Genomic DNA, 25,263 nt, shown 5'->3' with positions numbered 1-25,263 from the left:
TCTTGCTCGTAGGGTCTGGTACATGAGAGTAAAATACATTAAAGGAAATATAGAAAAATAGTTAACTAGATAGATGAATATTAGACAGCGATATACATACTGGCACAGAACTGTGAGTTTAATTCAAAATAATAACTTTAAAGACGTTCGGAATTGTTAATGAATACCAGGAATAAAAAAAAAAATCTTCAAGTGGAAATGTAGTAATAATACTATAACAGATTTAATATAATATATTTATTTTAATATCTATGTTTCTTTTAGTTTAATATATGTCTAGAAATACATGTAACTTGTATCATTCAATGTGCATCGTCTCTTCTGTACATTTGTAGATTCCCTACTGTAAGAATCAACAAAATATGTTTTACATGTTGCAACTGTTCTTTCGAGGACCTCGCCTTAAAGTTTATATAAATCAGCATTCCGAGAGACATTTATATATCATATTATGGATATGCTACAGTCAATATATTATAAGCCTTGGAAGCGATAATTATGACAAACATTTATTAATTGGAAAACTACAGATACTTGACCAGGAACGTTTATAGAGTTTGAACATTACAACCTGTTTAACTTCAATGAATTAGGTGTCGGACGTTAGTATTTCTATGAAAACAGTAAATGTTTTTCTCGGTAAAAAGTCGGCTTCTGAACCGCGGCCCCCCGCTAGTACAGCGGTATGTCTCCGGATTTACAACGCTAAAATCAGGTGTTCGATTCCCGTCGGTGGGCTGAGCAGATAGCCCTTTGTGGCTTTGCTATATGAAAAACACACACACACACACACACACACACACACACACACACTGAACCGCGTGAGGCCAACTATGAACAGAGCTAGCTGGCATATTCCTGTCAAGTGATTTGTACCTGTGTATTAACACAATCTCCTTGAACATCGATAAAATATTCCGTTCTAGACCGGATGTAAGACTTAGTATTGTTTGTAAAACATTTGTGTACAAGTCACTATTTGTAATAACCGTTATTGTAACCTTTATTGTTGTTTGTATATTAAAATATATTTGTGTTAAGAAAGAAAATTATGTGTATCAATCTTGTTCGCAAATACTACAAATTTGATACATGTCGACACTTAATTAGCTTTTATATTCAAATTTACATTTCTGGCTATTTGAAATTGTAATTCGTTACGTAATAAATCGGGAGACTCGGCCTAGATAAATTATAATACGTAACATAATAAATTGGGGCTAGTCCGGGATATATTATAATACGAAACAATACAGATACGATACCAGCCGATAAGAGGTTTTTTTTTTTTTTTTTTCTGTGACCGTAGATAAAACGAATGTGTAACAGAACTTGTATAGCTGGATATTATAATGTAAACACGAAATCACGTTGCATTTCGTTTTTCAGTATCTGTTTGTATCTCTAGAACTGAATAGGTAATCCTATTATATGAATTGTGAAACACTATAATATAGAAACTCGTAAGCTCGTTTGACAAAACGACTTAACAACAGTCTTAATAGAAAAAAAATCGCGTTTATTAATTTCACAGATGTTTCTTTGAAAATCAAATGTTTAATTTTAATTGTAACAACTAAGAATTATTTGTAATGGTAACTAAACCGAGAAAAAAAATTATTTATTTATAGATGTTTACCAGTCGCCATTCCTTTTTCACTGCTTTACGCTGATTGGTTAATCATATGCTCTCTGCTGCACGCGGATTGATCGTGTTTTGTGGAAATCCTTCATAATCTCTGTCTTGTGTAATCTTATTTCCTTAGTAGATTCATTTTACATCCCACGGATTTATGTTTTAGATATTACGAGCAAAAAAAATAGTATTATTTCTTCCAACTTTTCTAAGTGTTTACTTGCTTTTAAGCACAGTAGTACCACGAAACGATCAACAGCGTTTCTCCTGCAAATCCGTATTGATTGGATTAATATTTTCAGTTGGGTGCCTTACTTTATTTTACGCACTTACATCTTCTCTACTTAAGTACATTGGAACGATTCACGTTCAAGCTTAGATTCTTTTATTATTATTTTGTTTACCAACGTGCGCTCTTAGTTTTCAGAAATGCTTTGCGAAACAAACTCTTAGTCAATTCTAATTAATAGATGCAATTCCCTGGCTTTCAGAACAGGTGACAAAGCAGTTTAGGAGAGGACACGAAAACGTAGATTATTGTGTTAATAAACACGTAGCCAATTATTTATTAGTTTGCTAGTTGATTGTTTTGTTTGTTTGTTTTGAATTTTGCGCAAAACTACACAAGGGCCATCTGCGCCAGCCGTCCCTAATTTATCAGTGTAAGACTAGAGGGAAGGCAGATAGTTATCACCACCCACCACCAACTCTTAGGCTACTCTTTCATCAACGAATAGTGGGATTGACCGTCACATTATAACGTCTCCACGGCTGAAATGGCGAGTATGTTTGGTGCGAGGGGGAATCGAACCCGCGACCCTCAAATTACGAGTCGAGCGCCTTAACTCACCTGGCCATGCCGGGCATATCGAAAAAAAGGAAAAACAGTATCATCGAATAACAAGCACAATCTGTTTTAACTTTTACTAAAATTAAATTAAAATTAATTAAATAAAGCATTTCATACTCCTTGTAAAGTATTTGATTTAAAATTAGGTAAATATGATTTAATACAAACACTGAAAACAACATAATGAACTTCTCTTTTAATGTTGTTTGTTTCAAAACAAATCCACATTTGGATATCTGCCGTGTCCGCTGCGGGAATCGAACCCATGATTATAAGTCCGTACAATTATCGCTGATTCACCGAGAGACTGATGGTATTTGTCCTGAATATAAATGTTGCTGTCTAATTACCCCTCCCTCCCAGTATGTTTCTTATATACTGATCTGTGTCTTACCCATTACGGTTTAACAAAGTTTTGGACAGTGAATAACTCAGATAATGTGATTGAATTATTGACAGTTACTATACTGGGAGAATTGAAGCATTTATTCATATATAATTACAGGTTGTTGTTGTTTTAAACAAATTATGCTTAAGACTTCTTTTCTTACTATCATTTTCTCTCTTCCCCCTGAATTATCAGGAACTTTTTCTGTTTCATTCTTGCCTCTTGTTCACTTTACCTGAGTTGCGGCAATATATCTGTCACGTTAAAAAAAACTATTCCCATATAACTTCCAATGTGTTGATTACTCAATCCAGATGGCTACGGTAATTTTCTAAAATCCATATGGACCTATAAAATTTTCCATTAATTTTTAATCGAAGTAAACTTCCTGTATAGATGGCAAGTAAACATTAATCCAAAAATGATTTCTTGTTTGTTATTAAGCGTAAAAATACATATGGATTATCTGAGATCTGCTCTCCACGAATATCGAAACTCAATTTTTAACATGATAATCTCTAAAGCATAATGCTGATACCCCTAACAATGAATGTATCTAGTTTAATATACCGTTGTTACTTACAATAATAGTAACGCATTATTGATTCGTTAATTTGGGATCCTTGCTATTTGGGATTTTCGGTCGGTATCCCAATAATATCTCATCAGCTTAGGAAACTTGAGTTAGTCCTAAATTCACGTATTAAACTGAAATTGGAAAATAATTCTCTTAATAAAAAATAAATATATCATTTGTGTTACTAAATTAATGAACACAGTTAATGAAACGAACATTCGAAATACTAATATAACTTACTTATCATATACATTAAAAGTCGTTTGTTTCACATACTATCACCAGTTAACTTTCCATAGAAATTCATATTCTGCTAACTTCATCCTATGATAGGAGCTCCTGACAAGCATTAAAAAGGTCTATCGTCAACTCGGGAATATGGCAAAACTGAAATGTTTGTTTTTCGTCGGATTAAAATGTTGTTGGAAGTAGTTTTTTAAGTTGATTGTTCTTCAGATGTTCTGCTTAGCGAAAGGATGATATTTGAAGATTAAAACATCATATAGAGTATTCTAAAGTCAAGAAAGAACTTGAGTACATTTGAAGCATCATAGATAAAAAATGCATTTGACTGATTAAATAGTCCTGTCATGTATCTGGGAAAATATTAAAAGAATTGTCTATAAACCACACATAGTCCATGTAGCAAAGTAATTACATTAAACATTTTAGAAACACAGTTCAGAGTTAGGACTATTAAATGCCTATATAAATAACACTCTTAGTAGGTTCTTGTCTATAGTGAAAGAAATGTGTGATTATGTTTTGTGTGCTTATTACTAACAAGAAGGCTCGGCATGGCCCGGTGGTTAAGGCACTCGAATCGTGATTCGAAAAGAGGTATCTGTGTTATCGGATCTCATGTCTACAAATCACTATTTTACTGGCACAAAATGACGATGTTGCTTTACAAGCCAAAAGTGTTTGTTCGACTGAATAGCAAGTAGTAATTGAAACCTCCCTGGCATTATTTGATAATTTTAACCTGGACGATACCTTTGTCGAAACTTCGGCTAAGCAATCACGTCAGATATCCCTAAACTTTAGCGAAACTATCTTTAATTGTAAACAGCTGAGCAACATCCGTCTCTTTCTTTGTTAGATTTTGCATGTAGTAACGAGGCTGATTATCACAGTTATGACGTCCAAAGTGTGCAGCATGTTTTGTGAAATAAAGTGTTTAAGCCCCTGATTCATAGTATTATGCAGCTAGTACGCTATCACATGAAATATATATTTAGTTAAATAAACAACAACAACTGAAGCTCACTGTAGTTGTAGCCACACACTGATCTCGACCAGTAATCTGAGGATCTCAGGTTTGAATCCCCGTCGCACCATACATGCTCGTCCTTTCAGCCGTGGGAGTTATAATGTAACGGTCAATCCCACTATTCGTTGGTAAAAAAGTAGTCCACGAGTTGGCGGTGGGTGGTGATGACTAGCTGCCTTCTCTCTAGTCTTACACTGTTAAATTATGAACGGCTAGCGCAGATAGCTCTCGAGTTGCTTTGCGCGAAATTCAAAAACAAACGAACATACACTGACCATTCTGATTAAACATACTGTAAATTATCTTATTCGATGTTAGTGTCGTTTCAGCCTTCGAACAAATGTTCAATGAGTGACGAAATATTAAGTGTAACATGAGTTTTACACATTAAAAAAAAAAGAATAATAATAAAAATTAAAGTATTTGTTATACTATATAATGTACATGGGTCCCATGATGGGACGGCTGTAACATTACGGAAGCATATTAATAAAAATGTGGCTATGCTCTAAAACAACCAACCAATCAACCAAATATGCGTATAGTTGAATTTCTTATATGATGGTGCTGTTATTAATTAGAAATAATATTGTTCTCAATTGAACTTTCATAATCAGACATTAAACCTATATGTATAACTATAGGTGCAGTACAAGATAAAACATCGTCATATAAATTACAATATTAATTATCATATACCAATGAAAATTATGTCTTTAAAATGCTTAGAAAAACCAGGCGTAAGTTAAACATTGAATGAAAAATACATTTATTTTATATGATAATGGTTGGTTTCTACTAGCACGTAAGTCAACTTATTAATTAATTACGTATTTACTCAATTGTTGCTAATCAATTTTTACTCTATATTTCGTACTTACATCTTCAGGGCCCGGTATGGCCAGGTGATTAGAGCACTCGACTCGTAATCTGAGGGTTACAGGTTCGAATCTCCGTCACAACAAACATATTCGCCCTTTCAGCGGTGGGGGTGTTATAATGTGACGGTCAATCCAATTAATCGTTGGTAAAAAGAGTAGCCCAAGGGTTGGTAGTAGGTGGTGACAACTAGCTACCTTTCCTCCAGTCTTACACTTCAAAATTAGGGATGGCAGACAGCCCTAGTGTAGCTTTAAGCAAAATTCAAAAGCAAACAAAAAATCTGTTTCCAGAGAAAAACCTGGAAGGACTGTATTTGGTGGAAAAAATCCAGAATTCGAACCTGGGTCTTTTTGTTAGAACGAAAAGTGTGCTATCCCTTCATGTTGGTTTTAGCTTCACTATTTAGATGCTTTTGAGAGAGATATATCCAGATTTTGTTGAATTCTTTGGTTAGCCATTAATGGGTCATACAAAAAAGGTAGGGTGATTTTGAATGGTATCCGTTTTGCACTATAATAGCTTACGTTACTCAACGTTTTCTCACGGATTTCGTCAAGAATGATGTTTGATCAGCTGTATTTGTTCTTCGAGAAGGTAATACGTACATGTTTTATAGACATTATTCAATGTATAATTCAGGGAAATATAAACAGAAATGAAAAGAAGCAAACACATGATGTTAGAGGAAAAAGTGGCAGGAGATCAGGCCACGTGTAATCCTTTGTGTGACAAGGAGTCAGAACACCCAGAAAGTTCAAGTATTCGTGGTAAGACAAAACTTTCGATATACATGCTTTAGTTTCAGTTTGTTTGTTTTTTTACGAACATAACCTTTCCGTTGAATGTTCTAAGGCTGAGTAAACTATACGGGTTGATCTGAGAACTCAAAAAACAACTTTCTCTGGAGCAATGAAAAATGATTTAACTATATTATGTGTGGGACATTCAGAATGTTTTCCAATACCAAAAACAGTTCTTGAAGAGATTAATTAATTTATTGGAGCAGTAAGTTCTCGTAATGTATTTGTGGGTATTTATTGATAATTTCCGTAATGCATATGAAAAGTATTTATTGGCCTTAAAGAAAGAACGATAGCAGGTTTGTGTCTGGAAAGTTTTCAGGGAAACAAAATTCCACATACTATAGAAAGAACAACAGTATTCATTTAATAACACCCATTTGTTACTTGAACGTTCAGAGAACAATGAATATTAAACCTTTTCTGTTGAGCATTTAGAAATAGTTATAAAGAACAAATATTTTATGTATTAAAACGTCTGTGAAAATTTATATTTAAAGATTTTATGCTGCGTCAAAATGATTTGAACGTAATATCTGTATATACATTCAAAGGGTTCGGACACAGCATAAAACGTATAGTTGTCTACAACTATAAATTATGTTGTACCTGAATAACTTGAAGGAGTCGTCGAGCCAAAACATAAACCTGACTTACATGGAAGGAACTTATGGCAAACTTTCAATGTCTGTATTATGTTCAGGGACACTTGAGACAACAGATTACATACATGTAAATCATTTATTCGGTCTTGAAGAAATATAATCTATTTTTAGATCGTTCAGTCAGTCAGTCTTGAAGCAAACTATCACATCACAGTAAATCTAAAGGGTAACATTCCATTAATCTATTATCCCCAGTGGCTCAGCGGTATGTCTGCGGACTTACAACGCTAAACTCCGGGTTTCGATACCCGTGGTGGGCAGAGCACAGATAGCCCACTGTGTAGCTTTGTGCTTAATTCAAAACAACGACAACGACAATAACCATTAATCTATAAAATGTTATCAGGTTATAAAGAATTACTCTGTAATTATAGATCCTTCAGTGGCTCTTTAAGAAAGCATCGGAGTAAATTATTGTAACTTGCGAAACGTTCATCTGCCTACAGGCAGTATATCATATCTGTATAACTTTTAGTAAACGTTTAATAGGCACACTGTATCTGTTTAACATTTAGTAAGCTTTTAGTGAAACTGGTTCTGCTTGCCATCCAATAAGCTTTTACTTAATACACCGTATCTGTATAAGGTTCGACAATATTTTATTTAATACATTCAGTAAGCTTTTAATTACCACGCGTGTGGACAATATCCAGTGGGCTTTCAGGTAAATCACTGTATGTTTAGAATGCTCAATAAGCCTTCAGTCATAATACGTTATCTGTGCAGCAAACCAGTAGACCCAGTGTGAAACACCACAAAAAAACGGAATATCTGCAGAATTTGGTTAATGAAGGTTTGAGTTTAGTGGCTACAGTTGAAACTGTCTCAATCAACACAAATTTAAACAAATAATCCAAATCAAAGTATATTCAGCCGAGACAAACATACAAGTCGTAGAATAAACAAAAATAGTTAAGCATATACTGTATTATACGGATTAACTCACCGTAAATTTACATGTATAACATAAACAAAACACACGTCAAGAGCACATGCTATTTCAAGCCACACCTTTTCAGACTAAACTGAGACAAACTGTAAAAAGGCTCTTGACCCGACGGCCTCATCATCCGTGCTATCTGACCAATCAGAGTCGTAAGAAGCATGTAGCAACAGCTTGTCTGTCGGGTCGTCAAGTTGACAACGTTAACCAGTTGAACACTTAGTCCTGACATACCAATAAGAAAGCAGATACTGTCTAGACTGGGAACATTAACGAAGTGGCACACCCAAAGCAACACTTTTTGGAAATATTTTGTAATATAATGAATAAGCAAAATCTCAAAATAGTCCACTAATTAGTCTTTGAAGACTGTGATGTCAGAATACTATACCTGTAAAATAATTCGTGCCTCAAGCTACACTGATGTATCCGTTAACTGGTTATTGAATGTGAAGTTCCCATAATGAACTGGTAAAGCGCTTTTTGGACGTAAAGTTCCTATGATGTATCTTGTAAATGTTTTTTTCAATAACGTAAAGTGTTTATTGGACGTAAAGGTCGTATAATGTATTTTGTAAATGTATTCCAGTGGCGTATCTGTAAAGTGTTTATTGAACTTAGAGTTTCCATAACATGTCTGTAGGTTTTTACTGGAACATTAAGCTACCTTAATGTATCTGTAGGTGTTTATTGGAACATTAAGTTTATGTAATGTATCTGTAGGTGTTTATTAGAACATTAAGTTTATGTAATGTATCTGTAGGTGTTATTGAAGCAATAAGTTTCCGTAATGTATTTGTAGGTGTTTATTATTAATAATTTCCGTAATGTATCTGTAAGGGTCTATTTATAATTTCCATAATGTATATGAAAAGTATTTATTGGCTCGAAAGAAAGAATCCTGTACCAAGTTTGTTGTTTACTTTACTTACATATGTTTGATATAAAAATATATCGCTTGTGTCACATCTAAATTCTAATTCATTTTATTATCGATAATTATCTTGCACGAGCAGTTTGGAGGGAAAAATTTGGCCGTTTAGATTTAGAGAAGTCAAGAAACTGGTAACTCACTGATAACGTCTATATGTACTATTTGTCTTTAGTCCTCTTAAAAACAGATAACTGGTATGCCTGAAACTGCCTTGGAAGCGGTAACAGTCAATAAGCGTCCGAACTTTGTTTTTTACAGTGTGAATTTAATTCTGGTAAAGTCAAAAACTATTTAGAAGTCACAACACAATTCGACGAACAAAAATAAAAATTTAGACCTCATAAAGCCGATTTCGGTGCAAATGCCACCATGTCATAGAGAATGATTATAGACCAAAAGAGAATAATACTACAACAATAGGACAGGAATTGTACACAATGAAAATAAAAATAAAGGCAGTATTTTAAATCCCCCTGACTGATAACGCATTAAGTACACATGGCATAGGAGCCAGCAAATCATGGATAACTCTTTATAAAAAAAAATAAATTGTCGTGGTAAGAGAACTCGACTCGCAGTCTACGGTCGTGGGTTTGAATCCCCGTCCCACCAAACATGTTCACCCTTTCAGCCATAGGGACGTCGTAATGTTACGGTCAATTACATTATCCGTTGGCAAAAGAGTAGTCTAAGAGTTGGTGGTGGGTGGTGATAATTTGCTGCCTTTCCTCTAGTTTTTCACTACTAAATTAGGTACGGCTAGCACATATATTCTTCGTGTAGCTTTGCGCAAAATTCGTAGCAAATAAACATTTAAATGATTCGAACGGAAGCACACCAGCTTTTCCATCAAGCAGACCTAGGTTCGAGTCTGAGCCTTCTGTTCTCCCACTAATTTTTGTATTAGATCACCACAGGTTTATCGTAAGTAGATTGTGTTCAATTCACACGCTTACGTTTTGAGATTTTCCTTTTTTTAAATTTCAAGTACTGATATCTTTTCTTAAAGTAGTGATAAGTGTAACAAGAATTTCATAGCTAGAGCAAACAAATGAAGCATTTAAAAGCAGACAAATGAATATAAAACGTGTCTTATTAAAGTGTTTGACATTAAATATACAATTAAAACATTTCCCCCATTGGCACAGTGATGTCTACAAACTTACAATGCTAGAAACCAGGTTTCGATAGTCTTGTGGGAAGAACACGGATATTCCATTGTGTAGCTTTGTGTTTGAGTACAAAAAACAAACAAACAATGCGAACAAGAATATCAAGCACATTATTTTTGTTTTTATCTGCTCCTTCTACGACAGTATAATGTCAAATCTAACCGATCTTAACATGCTTTGAACATGAACAGAATAAACAGACGTTTTCATGTTTTAAATATCCTTTCATTTCATTTTATTTACGTATTGCTTTTGTGTATACCATTTCTCTATACTTTTGATCAGGTAATGTAATTTACATGATGTTATTCTAAAGCTGTTGTTGTTTTCTTTATTTATTAAAAACTAGGAAACTTGATTCTAAATTATTTGGAGAAATGTTCAAGTTATTATAGTATCTAACAAACTGTAAGTTTATTTTTTGTGGGAAATATGTCGTTACCCCATTGAATCTAATTTTAAAGTTTGTTTGTCTGCCGTTTGAAACAAACAGATTGTGTTATAATTTGTTTATGACGTTTTTGGTAAAAGTTGATATTTCTCGTTATGTTTATTAAAAACTATGGAGACTTGCGTGTTGTAGAGGTTAACGTTCCGGGCTGCGTATGGGTCTGCGATATGCCGTTGAACATTCTTTGCATGCACTTACAACTGAGCGTCATAAAAGTATCAATTAATTCTGCTCTTTAGGTAATATTAGCCCTGTGAGCGACGAGTGCTGCTAAGTAATTATCCTCACCCCTGTCAGCAGTTTTAAGTTAAGGATAGCTATAACCGAACAGCGGGTAATTTAACCTGGATGTTAAGCAGGTATGCTGCATAAGATGTAATTCTATTTGAAAATACCAAATATCATGAATAACGCCAAACGCTTTCATTAGAATATAGCTCTTTGGTAAATAGATATTCGGGATAGTTTTTTGTTGTTCGAACAGGTGGACCTAGTGGTTAGTCAATGCTCAGGCTGTGAACTCAAGACTTCATTATTCGCGTCCTATTGAGAATAATACATCAGTTTGGATCCGTGAGTGTATTGTAAGAGCTACTGTTAAGTCCCACTATTCGGTCGAACAAGAATAGCCCAAGGGTTGGCGGTAGGTTCTTTCTCTTTAACTAGCTTGCTTTTCTTCTACGCTTCCAGTTGAGAATTAGAAATGGTTATGAACAGACAGCCCTTTGTATAGCTCTGGGTGAAAATTCTATAATAAACAAAGCTACCTCAAGGGCTTAAATTCTTTTGAATAAAAACATATATATTTGTTATATTACATTGTCTGTCTTAATAAACATTCAGTATTACTAGAACTAAATTTAATTTTTATTAATATGTACACATTGCATGCGACAAAAATAGGAACACAACATGTATATGTACCCTACATAGGAACAAAACATGTATATGTACTCTACTACTATAAGATTAAAATTGAATAAAAAACTAAAATTATTTTTACCATAATACAGTTATCTTATAAAAAAATAGGTTGTACTGCCCAGTGAGGGTTGTTTTGGTTTTATAGCGAATTCACACTGGACTATCTGCTGTGTCATCCGTTGGGAATCGAACGCCGGATTTCAGCGTTGTAAGTCCATACACTTACCACTGCCTCTTTGGAAAAAAAGAAAAACCCGATGCTATCTTCTCCATTACGAAAAACGATTGTTATTTTTCTGTTTATCAGCTAACATTTTTAACTCTGAGAAGATTATTTCCACTGTTTATATGTCATTGACCTTTTTTACACTTCACCGTTAAGATTCGCCTTCTAGTGCAAACGTTTCTTTTCAAGCTTTTCAATTTCTTCTCACGTACAAAAACTGCTGAGATTCGAAAAGTCATTTTAATTGCTCGAAAACCTATCTAAGCTGTTTTTGATGAAGTGTGAGATAGTTTTCTACCTTTTACCTAACCAATGTTAGGCCATTGTTAGTTGCGAAAAAGAAAACAGCGACGTCTGAGAATCATTGCTTTTACAATTTAAATTTCAATAACTTGTTATTACTTATTTTTTCTTTTATTGACGTAACCTAAAGCCTAAGACTTTTATTTTTTCTTGCACGTATAAGTTTTAATAATATGAAACTTTTACGCTCGAGTGGTCCGGAAGGTAATTATTCTTTTGGGGCTGTTCTTCTGAGTGAGTCAACACAGAACGTTTTGGACACTCCCTCTCACAACCCTGTCTTTATGACTAAGGCGTGCCTAAAACAAATATTTGAATGTGAAAACTCGACTCAGAAGAGGTATGCTTTTTGTTTAAAGCACTTTGTGTTGGAAGGAAGGACCGCTTATACATACTAATGTTTCCTAAATTAAACAAGTTTAAAGAAGATTGGAGAAGAAAGAGTAACACGTTCACTTTTTGTTGCTTTAGATTTAGAAGACAAAGTTATATTCACAAATTTTTCTGTAATGTACAAAAATAAAACAAGGGACCTGTAACACCTAAGTTGTCTTTCCTGTAACAATTCACATACAAAACAATAACGACCTGGCGACAGTAACATATGGAAACTGCTAAGGTATCTTTTCTTTATAAAGCGGCTTCTTACAAATTAGTTTAAATAAAAATATTTCATAATTATACACTAAGATGTTTCAAGAATTCTACTTCTTATCATTAAGCTAATAATAACTTAATAAAGTCCATAACTTTCAACGAACTTAGTTAATATTTCCATTAACGTATTGCAATGATAACCACAAACTATAATAGTTGGAAATTATACAATAGCTTAAATTGTGTAAGTTTCAGAAGAAGTTTGCACACATGTTACTTGGTGGATTTTCCACAACCTTTTGGAGGTACAGTGTTTTATACTATTAATCTACCCGATAATATTAGCTTATTTCGTTTTAATATAATTATAACAAAACGTATACCATCAGTTTATTGGTTTGTTTTGTTGTTGAGGACAAAGCTACATAACAGGTCATTTATGATCTGCATATCGCAGGTATCGAAACTCGATATTTAGCATTTTAAATACATATACATCATGGGATTTAATTTACTTCAAAGAATTATTCCGGGTTACAGGATACAGAAATGACTACAAGTAGTGTAATTAACACATTCATCTTTAGGCTGTTCTGAAAGCTTAGTAGCAGCTGTTTTAATATAAGTTTATAAAATATAGTAAATTACTTGTTGTACTCGTACCGTTCTGACTTCTATTTATTTAACAAAAGTCCATTAAAACTTTTAATAGGTTTTGTTAAATACAAATTATAGTCTTAATTGATTAAATTAATTAAAACTTTATCATTTTTTGATCTTCTCTTAACTTAAAGGTATTCACATAATTTCGGTTAATGGATTTGGATTACCTGAGTAAGGAAAACATAAAAGTGGTGATTTTTATCGTTTTTATTTACTCATGACAGGAACTGAGTAAGTCTTCCCAAACCTAAAGAATAGCCCTATAATGCTATCTAAACACACGCACTCTAGCGTGAGTTCTATCTACTAGTTCATGGTTCAAGTCTTCATTTCAATATAGTAGAATAGAACAGACAGACGGTTTCTTTTTGCCTATTTTATATATAATGTAAATGTGTATGGTTTTAAGAGGCTTAAATTTTGAAATCAGTTTCATTCTGTGGATTTTTCGGTTGTTGCTAAAACATAACAATACAAACAGCCTTCATCCAAATAATTTGTTTTATGTCCTTCTGGATAGTAAACCCTGTTTTTATTCCCTTATTCTCTGCAACATAATGTTTTAATTGCAATCTGTTGTGAAGCGAATAATTTAACTATTAAAGATTCTTCTCTTATTTCACGATCATGGTATCTTTACTAACGGTGACATGTTAGTAAAATATCTATAATCTGTGTGAAGTACCGCAAACAGCTTGTGCACGTTCGTCATATTTTCGTAATCCTGACTACAATAAACAATTCTACTGTATCAGTATTGGTTTGGTTTGTTTTGAAATTCGCGCAAAGCTACACGGGGGCTATCTGCACTAGCTGTCCCTAATTTAGCAGTGTAAGGCTAGAAGGAAGGCTGATAGTCATCATCATCCACTTCCATCTCAAGGACTACTCTTTTACCACTGAATAGTGGGATTAAACGTCACCTTATAATGCCCCCATGGCTGAAAGGGTGAGCATGTTTGGTGTGATGGAGATTCGAACCCACGCCTATCAGATTAAGAGTCGAGCACCTTAACCGCTTAGTCACGCCTGGCCTAGTTTCGCACGTATTAAGAATGTTAGTTGAAAGCTGTATTTTTGTTATGCTTTTACATTTAGAAAATACTTTAAACAAATTGTGGGATTTAAAGCAAATTACTAACGTACTTCAAAATTTCGCTTGTTTTTTTCTTTACTATATTAAAGATCAATTATACGTTTCGGTATAGTTTCAGACTTTTAGTATTTTGTTGCAAAGAAAATTTTAGGCTTAACTTCGTTTGAAGTTTCACGTTTAATGAGTAAGAAGATAAATTCCTTATTTTGCAAGAAGGGAAAACTGTAAAAATTTCAGTTTTTATGTCAGGTTAAAAAACAGAAATTCAGGAACAATTCGAGTCTTAAATTTTTTTCATATTTGTGCCAGTTTGTCCATACTCTTAAATAATCTGCCGAAGGTTTGTTAATACTTCGTCAATCAAAGAATTGTCCAATCAACTGTCAGTTAAGTAATGATGCTTCTTTCATTGCTTATATTAATTAGTAGTTGTTTTTGTAGTGTTAAATGGCTAGAAGTTAATAGATCTGTAAGTCTGGTCATAAACTATGATGTTATTAAAACCGTTAACAAATATTAACTTAAGTGCGGACAAATAACTCGGTTGACAAAATTATGCACCTTTTCTTTGGTTATTTTGGTTGAGTTGAAATGTTTGTATCTTTTTCGATTCGATAATGTTTTCCTTGGAAATTTTAAGAGCTTTCTTATGACATTGTTAATAATACTTAACTAATTAATTAAAATTAAAATTAGAAGAAAAAACACATTACCAGAAGTTATCTTTGTTGCTGGAACAGGTCTTTTAATTCTGAACATACAGATTAAACAAATATTCTTGCATGATGCCATCAAGGTAGAAATTTACAAATAATTAGTAGCATTAAATAGTTTTGACGTCTTCTAGTAGCTACGGTGTTTTTTTTGTATTCAAACACATGTTTAAATTACTTGCTGATACCACAATTTAAGACATTGTCACTTCTAAAAGAAACAACATGAATAATTACTTGCTGATACAACAATTTAAGACATTGTCACTTCTAAAACAAACAACATGAATAATTACTTGCTGATACCACAATTTAAGACATTGTCACTTCTAAAACAAACAACATGAATAATTACTTGCTGATACAACAATTTAAGACATTGTCACTTCTAAAACAAACAACATGAATAATTACTTGCTGATACCACAATTTAAGACATTGTCACTTCTAAAACAAACAACATGAATAATTACTTGCTGATACCACAATTTAAGACATTGTCACTTCTGAAACAAACAACATGAATAATTACTTGCTGATACCACAATTTAAGACATTGTCACTTCTGAAACAAACAACATGAATAATTACTTGCTGACACCACAATTTAAGACATTGTCACTTCTGAAACAAACAACATGAATAATTACTTGCTGATACCACAATTTAAGACATTGTCACTTCTAAAACAAACAACATGAATAATTACTTGCTGATACCACAATTTAAGACATTGTCACTTCTGAAACAAACAACATGAATAATTACTTGCTGATACCACAATTTAAGACATTGTCACTTCTGAAACAAACAACATGAATAATTACTTGCTGACACCACAATTTAAGACATTGTCACTTCTGAAACAAACAACATGAATAATTACTTGCTGATACCACAATTTAAGACATTGTCACTTCTGAAACAAACAACATGAATAATTACTTGCTGATACCACAATTTAAGACATTGTCACTTCTGAAACAAACAACATGAATAATTACTTGCTGACACCACAATTTAAGACATTGTCACTTCTGAAACAAACAACATGAATAATTACTTGCTGATACCACAATTTAAGACATTGTCACTTATAAAACAAACAATATGAATAATTACTTGCTGATACCACAATTTAAGACATTGTCACTTCTAACACAAACAACATGAATATAACTGACAAATTAATCTTCGTGTAATGGCTATTTGAAAATGTTTTACTCTTATTATTTTTTTTTTAAATATGAAATATCTTCTGATTTTCCTTTTTCAAATATCTGTATCATTGTCAAAAGGACATCAGTTGAGGAATAAAGCTTTTAGAATACTAATAATTCCAGTATGTACAAATATAATTTATTTTAACCAGTAATGTTAGTACTTCTCACAGATTTCAGAACATATTTATCAGAGTTGAAGTTCAGGCTTATTGAAGCGAATAGCTTCACACCGAGAAACGTCTGTCAACCATACCCGAAGGTTAGTTTTAACAGAGGGCGTAACAGTGTTTTTAGAAGGAAGTCCTTTGCCACCAATTGCCTGATAAATGCAAATAAACGCTTATAAGTCATCTCTTTATTATCACTGTAGAGGAATTTCTAATTGTCGTTTTTATAATGAAATGTAAAAGATGGTTCGTTTTTTTTTTAATATTTCAGAATAGAAAGACTCTAAAGCTAACATTTAGTATCAAGACATGGTGTAATACTTTTTACAATAATCTATCTAGTCATTCAAAGTTACTCATTTTTTAAGGGTGTCAAAGTTAGACAAGTTTTAAACTTGTACATTAAATATAACCCTTTAAAAATTATATGTCATTATTACAAAGCAAGTAATAATTTTAATTTTCTTTCTCTTTGTAGCTTTGATGATTTATTTCAGAGCAGATAGGTTACTAAGCCAACAAAGATTCTAAGTCTATTACTGTTAACGTGTTGTACTCAGCAAGTAAGATGTGCAATCAGTTGTAAGCAAATTGTTACACAGATCACACCAAGTTTGTGTAAATAATTTAACAATAATAATTTTTCAAAGTAACAAATATTCAAGATGGCCATGAAATATACCTCAATATAGAAGGTAGAGAAAAGATAACAGCTTTAAGTTTGTTTGTTTTTTCTTCTAGTAGTTAGATTTAGAATATATACAAGTTTTTAAGTCCTTGTTAACTTAACCTATAGTAACTTTGGTTGCGCCTGATTTATTATTTGGTGTAGAGTTACCAACTGTTTAATTATAATATTTCATATTTCTTTTCTTTCCCCAAAAGGTAAAAATTAAAAAGTATATATATATTGTGATGTAGTGGCCTAATGCAGTCTTTTGACGCGCAATTGCTGTGGATTGTAGTTTAGCTTATTCAAGGCTCATCTGCACAAAATTTATTGGAACATTTGTAGGATTAACATGCAATGTTCGGCTTTTTCAGTAATATACAACATATAAATCTTATTAAATGTTGTAATTCTTCACAAATATATTTAAAATAGTTGTTTGTATCACAGAATTCTTTCACTTGCTTATAGATTTCGTAGAAAAGTTTGCTCTTTTTCACATTAGATGTATTGTTAGTTTTTTGAATTTCACGCAAAGCTACACGAGAGCCATCTGCACTAGCTGTCCCTCATTTAGCAGCGGAGGACACTTGGGGTACTCTTTTACCAACGAATAGTGGGATTGACCGTCACGTTATAATACCCCAACGCCTATAATGGTAAACATGTTTGGTGGGAGGGGGATTCGAACCCGCGGCTCTCGGATTATGAGTCGAGTACCTTAACAACCTGGCAATGTCGGGCCGCATTAGATGTAAGTTATGTTGTAGATTAAACTTACTTTACAGTTAATTTATGATTATAGCAACTTGCTTACACGTATTAAACCCTCGGTGACTCTATTGCACGGGAAAACTTATAACGCTATGAATAGGGTTTCGATACCCTAGTAGCATTTCTAGGATATTTTATTTGAGAGGCATAACAGTCACAAACGATGAATTCAAGAGGCATAAAAAGTAACCCTTCGAAATCAGTGGAAACACAAAGTAGACAATTTGAAAGTCTTGTGGATTGTATATTTGAGAGTGAACTGCCGAGGATCAGAGCTTTACAATAGAGGTCTAATCCCAAACGCTACTCTGGTGGACGTCCCCGTATAATACATGTGGTTAGAAGCCCATTGTGTAGGGCTGCTCTTAAAAACAAACAAACAATCAAAGATGGATCAGAACTAAAAATTAACCCAGTAATGAATATAACTAATTTGATATATCATTCTAATCAGATGTATTGAAAGGTAAAACAAAATATGTAATGCTTTGTCATTTCGGTTCAGTTTATTTTAATGTTTTAAGCTGGGATGAAAATAATATCCCAAGAGATGCGGTCAGCTTAGTCCTAGGTCCATAAATCACGTTCTCAGTGAAAAATATATTTATAACAATAAATATGTTAGATACATCATATGTTTTAGTCACCAGTGATAATGAAATTAATATAAAGAACATTGAAGAATATAGCTTAAGTCAGTGTTATAAATTATTGTTTTATTACTGTATTCTATTATTGTTACACTACATCCAAGCTGCTCTGAACACCTGTTGTATTTAGAAACGTAAATACTAAGGAAACCGACATACTTCCGATATTTCAGGTTGTGATACGTGTTGATGTTTGTCTAAACATTTTGATGTGTATTTCACTAAATGATAATAGAACGCCTAACTACAGTTATTATATAAATACGAAATAATGTCACTACTTCCAGTTGTACATGAGTTATTGAATAATGACTACATATTTTCATACAGGTTCAAGCTTTTTTGTTTCTCTAAGTTTAATATTCATGATTATTTATCTTTATTGAACTTGGAAATAGACATTTACTAAACAAAATATATCACGTCCAGAATATACACACGTAATAAGTAATCAAAATAAAACGGTATTAATTTTATCATTAGACCCGTAAATTAGGATGCTTTATACATAAACTTCTAAATGTGTTATTGTAATAACTGTTATAACTTAACTGTAGTAACTGAGCTATGGTGTTGCCTATCACATCTTCTAGGCGGCCGACACTCTCATAATACCAGCAGGAAACTGCAGTCTCTGATGTAGGTCAATAATAAATAAATAACACGGCTTATTTCACTTACCAGTGTCCAGATGGTTATGTTCAAAGCAGATGAAAGCAGTTATACAGATGTTGAAACGTCTTATAACCCAGTCGCCAGTATAGATGACGAAGGCTTACCTTAAATTAACTACAAAAATTGTAATTAAAAAAAGCAAACAAAAACAACAGCTTGTAGTTTACAAGCGAATAAAAATTAAAATAACATATTTTACAATCAATCTCGAATATTTAAGTTTTAATATAAAGCTTAAATAATATATTTAGTTGTTAAAGCGATTTTAGATTGGACAATAAAAATAAAACACTAACTGTTTTTATTTTTGTTCAGTAAGATACATTTATATATATTTAGTCGTGTAAAGAAGTTTGTTGGAAAAGTAATGATTTCTATGTTTATTGAACATGAAAATTGTTATGTACTCAGCCAGCTACTTATTTGTATTTTTTTATGGAAAGCCAAGAACGTTAAACTTTTAATATATGTAGATATAGTCTCGTGTAATACGTCAACTTTTAATATTTACTCTATTAGTAGTTATTAAATCATATCGAGAGTGGCGACAAATGATGAAAAAACTGTTTGAAAAATTGACTATATTTTCAGTAGTAATATTTGTTCGAAGCTAAGTCACAAAAATAATGACAATTAATCTTACCATCATTTACTCGTTCAATATGTTTCCAGTAAGCATTGTTCGTTAAATGGTGTTACCAACTAGGTCTTTGTTTCATTCTGTTACAACATGAAGGTTTGGTTAGAAAACTGTGCTTATATGTCAGTGGTTTATTAAAACAGTGTGGGTTAATATCAAGCACGAGTAGGAGAAAAGATAAAAAGGCTTTTATGAACACCTTAGGTGGCGTTTCATCCTAAAACTAAAATGTTTTGAGCCAAATTTAGTTGTTACTGTTTTTGGATTTGGATCAAGCAAGAATTGCTGCTAAATGTCATATTTAGCCAACATTTGGGTTCTATATCTTCGATACTCCTAAATGTGCTGAGCTTAGACTAACGCCACGATATAGTTTCATTTAAGTTTACTCTATTTTTTATTTATAGAATATTTTTATTTATAAAAATAACTTTTCTACATAAACGTTCCTAAATAGGATCAGAAACATATGGATTTCAAGGTTTTTAGATAAACCATTAGGAAAATCTGATTTTAGAAGTTTAGGGATGTTTTCTTATTGTAATCATAATCATTATGGGGAACAATCTTCCCTCTCCAAAGACAAGAAGAATAAAAAAACACAACAAAGTATTGTCTTCAGAATAATCTGGATGTCTAACAGATTAAATAAAAACAATATAAAATCTGCACTGATTTCCTAGTAAAACTTTTGCTTTTCTGTGCACCCCGCTAGTACAGCGGTATGTCTCCAGATTTACAACGCTAAAATCAGGGGTTCGATTCCCCTCGGTGGGCTAAGCAGATAGCCCTTTGTGGCTTTGCTATACGAAAAACACATACACTTTTCCGTATATTACACTACTGTGAATGCCACAAAATACTGACGAAAATGTTAACTGCATACTAAACTTTTCAACAGTATTATGTAATGGTGTGCAATGGCATGCACGATTATTTTAGTGGTTTTTCTATGTATCAGTAGAACAGGCTTTTGATTTAAAATAACTATATTTAGAATTACAAATCTTTATATGACATCAGTTCCATGTTCGTGACATTTCAACGGTGTGTATATTCTTATTGCAATTTTAAACTTCAAGAACAGGGTTTTAAAATTAAATGTTATAGTTTTATGTTTTCTTTTTTGGAGTATTTTTAAGTGTGCGCGTGTTTTTCTTACTTAGACCCTAATGTCTGTCTTCTTTCCTCCGTGTATCTTTCTTATTTTTCTTAATTTTTAAAAAGTAATTTCGTTATCTGTTGCCAATAATGACAATCCAGATTTAGCATCGTAGAATTTTGTCCTTTATCAACAGAATAGTACCCCAGCAATTGGCGACACTGCTACAGTAAACACCCACCATATAAATCTGACCTTTCCAACCATAACAGATTTTTCCACTGCTATGAGTCGACCCTGCAGTGTATAATCTCTCTTTTATTAACACAACCATTTCACACTTTGCCTCGTCTGTTACTGAACAGTCTTATATAAATTCACGTGTACATGAAAGCCCAATACATATATATATATATATACAAGAACACACATACAAATATATATATACGTAGAGGTACTACACCACAGTCTATTTCAGAAGTCTTAAAAGTATCTGTTTAAATGTCTCCTTCAAAAAGATTGTTGTTCTGATAGTTTTTCCTAAGAAGAAACAAAAAATATCTTGGTTATCTTCTGGTGACGCTCATAAGATGGTTGTTTCACGTATAGAAAATTACAATAATACTGACGTGGATACAGCCACTCGTGTAAAACATATGCTTTAGTACGTAATAATATCACTTGCCTTAACGCCATTGGTTTATATGGAGAGCTGTGTATGCACGCGTGCTTCTTTGTGAGTATGCATATTCTATACGCACAATACATATATGTAAACCCCATGTAAGCTACTTTACCTATCTTATTTACCCTTTCTACGCATATCTTCCGTTAAACCATGAGTTTCATTAGAGTTTTGTATATCTATCTGTGTTCAAGACACTACTTTTTTGTCATTACTAATACATTGCGATATAACAAGTATTTAACGAGTTAAGTTATAGGTGACTGCGGTTCTTTCTTTTTGACACTTTCCCTCAATCAGAGGTGTGTCAAAATAGCATTCTATTTATGTATGTTTTTCTGATATCAAACCCACATCAGGCTATCTGCTGAGCCCCCAGAGGGGAATCGAACCCCTGATTTTAGCGTTGTAAATCCGTAGACATACCGCTGTACTAGCGGGGGCATTTAGCATTCTACTGTGGAAGCCGAACAATACGAATGGTCTGGCTTAGAGATTAAGGTACCACTCGACTCTCCGTTTGACGCTCACGGGTTTGAATCCCATCTTTGAACATGCTTATTTTTTGTCATCCATGGGATCATTTTAATGTGGCAGTCAATCACACTATTCTTCAGTAAAGAGTAACTCGATAGTTGGTGGTGTTGACAAACTGCTTCCTTTTTAACCTATCACTTCATAATTAGATTAGTTTCACTCGTAATTGAAACGAAGTGTCTGAAATACTATTTAATAACATAGGTTAGACCTAATGCGTCTCTTCACTCCGGAAGATTTAGCATTTTGTATTAGCACTAAAGTCAGCGTTGCTCAAGTAAAAATTCACCAGGCTTTTGGATACGAAGAGCACGTGTACTGGTAAAGATACAACGTGTGCTGAAGGCTTCGAGTTCGCAAGATACTATAAATCGAAAATAAAACCTAAACGTAATCGCTTCACATCATCTGCACCTCAGGTGTTATTTGCCACTCATGCTATGTCCACCATCTTTGTACAAAAAAAAAAAGGAACAAATCGTATTTAGATTCATCGTGATTGAACTTCTTTATTCGTCTTTCGATGCTTTAACTTAAAATGACTGTACATTTGGCTTAAGATAAACTATGTTCACAATCCATTCCACCATCAGTGAATATTATGCTAGTATTATATTCGATATGTTATATTATATATTTGCTTCCTCAGGTGTGACGTACAGAGCTGGTTACCAAGATACCGAATTTGTCTTTTGTTGTCATGGCAACCATTACGTGGTCGTCGAAGAAAGCCCCTCGGATACACGCCCATACTTTTTTTGTTCATTTCAACCGCCCTACAGAAGGCTGCTTTAAGCCTGTTATAAAGGTAAGGGCAATTACTTACTTTGTAATTAGTCAAAATTCATTACTGCATTAGGAAAAAAGTCTAGTATTCGTATTAATTTTGAGTAATTTTGTTAATTTGACTAATTCTTCAAATATATATATAAAGTTAGATTACAGCTTTATTAGTAAGCATAGACACAGTAAAATCAATTATTTAATTACACAGTCAAATTCTGTCAAAAAATCGGAGATTTTTTTGAAATGCTAACTTTGTAACTTATTAATCATTAGAGAATATACATATATATATATACCCGCGTGTCTTAAACAAATCAAGCACTTCATATTTCATCTTAACAACTGTTATCCTATAAAATAATTTTTGTATCTAAAAGTCTGAATTGGGCGTGTTAGCATGACGAGAATATACACTGAAGATTCATGGTTCGCGTCTTCTTACCAGAAGAATAATTCCTGCAGTTTTGGGCTAATGACTGTGCTACAACGATGATCATAAAATCTTATTATTCAATCAAATCAAACAAGTGTATTTCAAGAATTGCAGGAAGGATACTGTTAGCTAACTGCTTCCTTTCTAATTTATCGATTCAAAATTAGGGACTACTTTGCTCACATGGCCCTTGCATAGCTTTTCATGAATACTCTGAGATGAGCAAACAAACAATCTTATGCAAGTTCATTCGAGTGGTTTGAAATTTTTATAAATTCATGCTTGTTTAAAAAATGAAATATTTAAATACCACAGTGTTAACCCCCCCCAAAAAAAAAATGGCTTTGTTTGTTTATTTCAGAAGATTTATTTAAAGCTGCACGATGGACTATTTCTGCAGAGCCCACAATAAATTTAAGTTGATAGATTAGGTCGAAGGCAGGTAAGCAACAGTGCTTATCGTAAATCCTTGGATTACATTAATCCAGAGGTGGAACTTGGCCGTCACTCGTGCAGGGAATCCATGGTCCCGGAGTGCGGAGCGTGTTTCTTGTGGCAGCTACTGCGAACTATGAACTATCAATTTCACAACCAAAGCACTCTAATCACTAGGCCAATCCAGGCCCATCTTTTAATGGTAACATTTATAGCCCAAAAAAATAGTGGTCGTTTGTAGAACAGTATATAGTTTTCTAAAGACGCATGCTTTATGGAACACATTGAGATAAAATGGACCGAGAGTGGGCCGGTTAAGAAAGCTGTGATCTAAATGAGACTGTTTTATTATGATTTACTGTCACATACGCGTTATTTCTCAGAGCTATATATGTATTTGTATTTTTCTTATAACAAAGCCACATAGGGCTATCTGCTCAGCCCACCGAGGGGAATCGAACCCCTGATTTTAGCGTTGTAAATCCGGAGACATACCGCTGTACTAGCGGGGGGCTTCTCAGAGCTCATGAACACTTTTCTCTTCTGTTTTACTGTAACAATTAAGTACGGAGATTTCTTGACCGTTATTTCACGTCTGTTTTGAAATTCAGTGAATTACAACACCAGTTATTAATAAAATATTAAACTTATTAAATAAAAAGTAATTAACTGGCTAGCGTGTAACGATCTCGTCTCATATTGCAATATTTAAGTTTCTGCCTGTGATAGAGCGCGTGTTTTTGGTATTAAAATTTCCAGAACCAGTCAGTACATTAAAGCCATATATTTTTATGTTTTGCGTAAATGCTATTACACACAAATGCACGAGACACAAAGTGATACATATTATATTTTAATTGACTTTATGGAAACATTTTAGAACTCTCAGAACTTCATTTTGAAAGATAGATGAATATTTTATTATTGTGAGTTACATGTATTAAAAGCCATCGTTATGAGCAAATCATAGTAAAAGCAGTGTATATTTTTGAAATTTAATAGTGTCAATATTTATATCTGTGAGTTTCATGTTATCTTAAACTTATTAATCAGAAACATTTAATATTTTGCGGCTACAGCTTATATTAACCATTGTTTTCCATGCCGTAAGTCACGGTAGTTTTCGTGTTTAAATATTAAACATTTTTTTTTTATGGGAAGCTCACATTAAGGGAAGGATTTGATCTCTTAGCAGCGGCTATTTTCAGAGCCTTGATCAGTTTATAAATAGGATAAGATCACGTCTTGGTTATTTGATAAGCAAAACCGCCACGATGGTTTCTTTATTTTGGAACTGTTTATGGAAATATTTCTCTAAACCTTTCAGTTGATCTAGTTCACACCGACACAGTTTTTGTTCAAGTAATTTATGACATAAACAGACTTGACCACT

The 25,263-nt window shown here is 33.1% G+C and overlaps 1 long non-coding RNA gene across 7 annotated transcripts in view; it reads left to right on the top strand.

The window, feature by feature from the left end:
* Window positions 1-25,263, top strand: part of LOC143233990 (uncharacterized) — a 135,579-nt gene that overhangs the window by 48,404 nt on the left and 61,912 nt on the right. For all 7 annotated transcript variants that reach the window (XR_013018466.1, XR_013018460.1, XR_013018459.1 and 4 more), the window contains one exon: window positions 22,866-23,024. This is a non-coding gene — a long non-coding RNA (uncharacterized LOC143233990). The remainder of the gene's footprint in view (window positions 1-22,865; window positions 23,025-25,263) is intronic.

This window comes from Tachypleus tridentatus, chromosome 12 (assembly GCF_004210375.1).
Source record: "Tachypleus tridentatus isolate NWPU-2018 chromosome 12, ASM421037v1, whole genome shotgun sequence".
NCBI lineage: Eukaryota > Metazoa > Arthropoda > Merostomata > Xiphosura > Limulidae > Tachypleus > Tachypleus tridentatus.
Note: the sequence above shows the minus strand (reverse complement) of the source record. Positions and strands in the feature narration are given on the sequence as shown.